Here is a 6000-nt window from a genome sequence, read left to right as displayed (position 1 = left end):
TCACCTATCCCTCATCTACAAAACTAAGAATGTGACTCTTGATTTCTGTGAATCTAATAGTAACTAATAGTTGAAACTATGTGCCTGAGGAATAGTAAAAAAAGACCAGCACTCACTCTTTTCACTATAGACCTCAAAGTCTGTCATGTTGAAGATGAGTAGGAAGAACTTTTATTTTTTTTATTTTATTTTTTATTTTCTTTATTTTTTAATTTACATCCAAGTTAGTTAGCATATAGTGCAACAATGATTTCAGGAGTAGATTCCTTAATGCCCCTTACCCATTTAGCCCATTCCCCCTCCCACAACCCCTCCAGCAACCCTCTGTTTGTTCTCCATATTTAAGAGTCTCTTATGTTTTGTCACCCTCCCTGTTTTTGTATTATTTTTGCTTCCCTTCCCTTGAGTTCATCTGTTCTGTTTTCAAATCCTCATGTGAGTGAAGTCATATGATATTTGTCTTTCTCTGACTAATTTCACTTAGCATAATACCCTCTAGTTACATCCACATAGTTGCAAAGAGCAATATCTCATTCTTTTTGATGGTTGAGTAATACTCCATTGTGTGCGTGTATATACATACATATATATATATATATATATATATATATATATATATATGTATATATATATACCACATCTTTATCCATTCATCCATCGATGGACATTTGGGCTCTTTCCATACGTTGGCTATTGTTGATAGTGCTGCTATAAACATTGGGGTGCATGTGCCCCTTCAAAACCTCATACCTGTATCCCTTGGATGAATACCCGCTAGTGCACTTGCTGGGTCATAGGGCAGTTCTATTTTTAATTTTTGAGAACCCTCCATACTGTTTTCCAGGGTGGCTGCACCAGTTTGCATTCCCACCAGCAGTGCAAAAAAGAACCTCTTTATCCCCATCCTTACCCACATCTGTTGTTGCCTGAGTTGTTAATGTTAGCCATTCTGACAGTTATGAGGTGATATCTCACTGGGGTTTTGATTTGTATTTCAATGACAGTGATGTTGAGCATTTTTTTGTGTGTCACTTGGCCATCTGGATATCTTTTTTGGAGAAGTGTCTATTCATGTCTTTTGCCCATTTCTTCACTGGATTATTTGTTTTTTGGGTGTTGAGTTTGAAAGTTCTTTATAGATTTTGGATTACTAACCCTTTATCTGATATGTCGTTTGCAAATATCTTCTCCCATTCTGTTGGTTGCCTTTTAGTTTTGCTGACTGTTTCCTTCGCTGTGCAGAAGCATTTTATATTGATGAGGTCCTAGTAGTTCATTTTTGCTTTTGTTTCCCTTAGATCTGGAGATGGGTTGAGTAAGAAGTTGCTGCAGCCAAGATCAGAGAGGTTTTTTCCTGCTTTCTCCTCTAGGGTTTTGATGGTTTCCTGTCTCACATTCAGGTCCTTTATCCATTTTGAGTTTATTTTTGTGTATAGTATAACAAAGTGTTCCAGGTTCATTTTTCTGCATGTCACTGTCCAGTTTTCCCAGCACCAATTGCTGAAGAGACTGTCTTTATTCCATTGGATATTATTTCCTGCTTTGTCAAAGATAAGTTGGCCATACGTATGTGGGTCCATTTCTGGGTTCTCTATTCTGTTCCATGGATCTGAGTGTCTGTTTTGTACCAGTGCCATACTGTCTTGATGATTACAGCTTTGTAATGCAGCTTGGAGTCCAGGAGTGTGATGCCTCCTGCTTTGGTTTTCTTTTTCAAGATTGCTTTGGCTATTCCGGGTCTTTTCTGGTTCCATACAAATTTTACGATTATTTCTTCTAGCTCTCTGAAGAATGCTGGTTATTTTGATAGGTATTGCATTGAATATGTAGATTGCTTTTAGTAGTATTGACATCGTAACAATATTTGTTATTCCTATCCAGAAACATGGATTATTTTTCCGTTTTTGGTGTCTTCTTCAAGTTCTTTCATAAGCTTTCTATAGTTTTCAGTGTATAGATTTTTCACCTCTTTGGTTAGGTTTATTCCTAGTTTTTTTTATGGTTTTTGGTGCAGTTGTAAATGGGATCGATTCCTTGATTTCTCTTTCTCTTGCTTCATTATTGATGTATAGCAATGCAACTGATTTCTGTGCATTGATCTTATATCCTGCAACTTTGCTGAATTCATGAATCCGTTCTAGCAATTTTTTGGTGCAATCTTTTGGGTTTTTCATATAGAGTATCATGTCATCTGTGACAAGTGAAAGTTTGACCTCCTCCTGGCTGATTTGGATGCCTTTTATTTCTTTGTGTTGTCTGATTGCTAGGCTAAGACTTCCAACACGATGTCGAATAACAGTGGAGAGAGTGGACATCCCTGTCATGTTCCTCACCTCAGGCGGAAAGATCTCAGTTTTTCCCCATTGAGGATGATATTAGCATTGGGTCTTTCATATATGGCTTTTATGATCTCAAGTTATGAAACTTCTATCCCTACTTTCTTGAGGGAGTTTATCAAGAAAGGATGCTGTATTTTGTCAAATGTTTCTTTGCATCTATTGAGAGAATCATACGGTTCTTATCTTTTCTTTTATTGATGTGATGAATCACGTTGATTGTTTTGTGAATATTGAACCAGGCCTGCATCCCAGGTATAAATCCCACTTGGTCGTGGTGAATAATTTTTGTAATATATTGTTGAATCCGGTTGGCTAATACCTTGTTGAGGATTTTTCCATCCATGTTCATCAGGGAAATTGGCCTATTCTTCTCCTTTTAGTGGGGTCTCTGTCTGGTTTTGGAATCAAAGTAATGCTCGCTTCATAGGAAGAGCTTGGAACTTTCCTTCTGTTTCTATTTTTTGGAACAGCGTCAAGAGAATAGGTGTTAACTCTTCCTTAAATGTTTGGTAGAATTTCGCTGGAAAAGCATCTGGCCCTGGACTCTTGTTTTTTGAGAGTTTTTTTATTACTAATACGATTTTTTTTACTGGTTATGGGTCTGTTCAATTTTCTATTTCTTCCTGTTTCAGTTTTGGTGGTGTATATGTTTCTAGGAATTTGTCCGTTTGTTCCAGATTGCCCATTTTATTGGCATATAATTGCTCATAATATTCTCTTACTATTGTTTTTATTTCTGCTGTGTTGGTCGTGATCTCTCCTCTTTCATTCTTGATTTTATTTATTTGGGTCCTTTCCTTTTTCTTTTTGGTCAAACTGGCCAGTGTTTTATCCATTTTGTTAATTCTTTCAAAGAACCAACTTCTGGTTTCATTGATCTCTTCTGGTTTTTTTTTGTTTTTTTTTTGTTTAGATAGCATTTATTTCTGCTCTAATCTTTGTTATTTCCTGCCTTCTGCTGGTTTTGGGTTTTATTTGCTGTTCTTTTTCCAGCTCCTTAAGGTGTAAAGTTAGGTTGTGTATCTGAGATCTGTCTTCCTTCTTTAGAAAGGTCTGGATCTATACACTTTCTTCTTATGACCACGTTTGTGGCATCCCAGAGGTTTTGGGCTGTGGTGTTATAATTTTCATTGACTTCCATGTACTTTTTAATTTCCTCTTTACCTTCTTGGTTAGCCCACTCATTCTTTAGTAGGATGTTCTTCAATCTCCAAATATTTGTTACTTTTCCAAATTTTTTCTTGTGGTTGATTTTGAATTTCATAGAGTTGTGGTTTGAAAATATACACAGTATGATCTTGATCTTTTTGTACTTGTTGAGGGCCAATATGTGTCCCAGTATATGCTCTATTCTGGAGAATGTTCCATGTGCACTGGAGAAGAATGTATACTCTGCTGCTTTAGGATGAAAGGTTCTGAATACATCTGTTAAGACCACCTGGTCCAGTGTGTCATTCAAAGCTATTGTTTCCTTGTTGATTTTCTGATTAGGTGATGTTTCCATTGTTGTAAGTGGGGTATTGAAGTCCCTTACTATTATGGTATTATTATCATTGAGTTTATTTTTGTTTGTGATTAATTGATTTATATATTTAGGTGCACCACATTTGGAGCATAAATGTTTACAATTGTTAGGTCTTCTTGGTGGATAAACCCCTCATTTATGATATGCCCTTTTTCATCCCTTGATACAGTCTTTATTTTAAAGTCTAGATTGTCTGATGTAAGTATGGCTACTCTGGCTTTTTTTTGTCGACAATTAGAATTATACATGGTTCTCCATCCCCTTACTTTCAATCTGAAGGTGTTTAGGTCTAAAGTGAGTGTCTTGTAAACAGCATATAGATGGATCTTGTTTTCTTATCCATTCTGCTACCATATGTCTTTTGATTGGAGCATTGAGTCCATTGATGTTTAGAGTGAGGACTGAAAGATGTGAATGTATTGCCATTATGTTGCTCATAGAGTTGGAGTTTATGGTGGTGTTCTCTGGTTCTTTCTAATATTTGTTGCTTTTGTTACTTATATGTATATTTTCATCTTTTCTCCCCTCAAAGAGTCCCCCTTAAAATTTCTTGCATGGCTGGTTTAGTGGTCACAAACCCCTTTAATTTTTGTTTGTCTGGGATACTTTTTATCTCTCCTTCTATTTGAATGACAGTTGCTGGATAAAGAATTGTTGGCTGCATATTTTTCTGATTCAGCACATTGAATATATCCTGCCACTCCTTTCTGGCATGCCAAATTTCTGTGCATAGTTCTGCTGCAAACCTGATCTGTCTTCCCTTGTAGGTTAGGGACTGTTTTTCCCTTGCTGCTTTCATGATTCTCTCCTTGCCTGAGTATTTTGTGAATTTGACTCTAATATGCCTTATTGATGGTCGTTTTTTGTTGAATCTGATGGGGGTCCTCTGTGCTTCCTGTATTTTGATGTCTGTGTCTTTCCCCAGGTTAGGAAAGCTTTCCACTATGATTTGCTCACATAACCTTTCTACCCCTTTTTCTCTCTCTTGATCTTCTGGGACCCCTATGATTCTGATGTTGTTCCTTTCTAATGAGTCACTGATTTCTCTAATTCTTAAACTGTGCTCTTTTGCCTTAGTTCCCTCTTTTATTTGCTTCATTATTCTCCATAAATTTGTCCTCTATATTGCTGATTCTCTGCTCTGCTTCACCCATCCTTGCCTCTGCGGCATCCATTCGAGATTGCAGCTCAATTATAGCATTTTTTTATGTCATCCTAGCTAGCTTTTACTTCTTTTATCTCCACAGGAAGGGATTCTAATCTATTTTCAATTCCAGCTAGTATTCTTATTATCGTGATTCTAAATTCTAGTTCAGACATCTTGCTTGTATCTGTGATGGTTAAGTCCCTGGCTGTCGTTTCTTCGTGTTCTTTCTTTTGGGATGAATTCCTTCATTTTGTCATTTTGAAAGGAGAAAAGGAATTAATGAGGTAGAAAAATTAAAATTAAAAAAGTTAAAATTAAAAAATTAAAAGCAACATGCATAGACACACAAAACAAATAAATGACACTAGATCCTAGGCGTGTTTTGGTCTGGGTGTTGAAAGGGTCCTGATAGATTGGAGAAAAAAGGGGAAGGAAAGGAAAAAAAAGGAAATCATTGATAATTTGAAAAAGTGAATACACTGAAATAGAATAAAATGAAATGATGGGAGTAAAATAGAATTTTTTAAAAATTACACAAAACTAAGAAATATTGTAGAAATAGTATTTTTAATAAAAATTATAATAAAAATAATTTTTCTCCTTCTGTATTCAAGATAAAGAACAGAAACAAAAAAGAGAGGTTAAAAAAAGAACATTGAATAGATGGTCCAGAGAACAGACTGAAATACGATTGAAATTACTTGGTTTTCCCCTAGAAGTCAAACTACGAAGCACTTATAGTCCATAAACTAAGCAGGTGGAGGGATTTGTGTTCCTGAAGAGCCAGGTTGGCCTAGTTCGGAGGGGCTTAGTGTAATGGCTCCATTCTCCACCAGATGGTGCTGCACAGCTTACTGGAGTGGATTGTTGTGGTGCTTGTAGGAGTGTATGCACATGCACAGGAGCGGTGAAAATGGTGTCATCCAACTACCCAGTCTCTAGTATAGGAACTCTGTTCTCCCCGATCAGCAATCCCACACCTGTCCTTT

This window comes from Leopardus geoffroyi, chromosome B4, assembly GCF_018350155.1.
Source record: "Leopardus geoffroyi isolate Oge1 chromosome B4, O.geoffroyi_Oge1_pat1.0, whole genome shotgun sequence".
In the NCBI taxonomy this organism is placed as follows: domain Eukaryota; kingdom Metazoa; phylum Chordata; class Mammalia; order Carnivora; family Felidae; genus Leopardus; species Leopardus geoffroyi.
Note: the sequence above shows the minus strand (reverse complement) of the source record.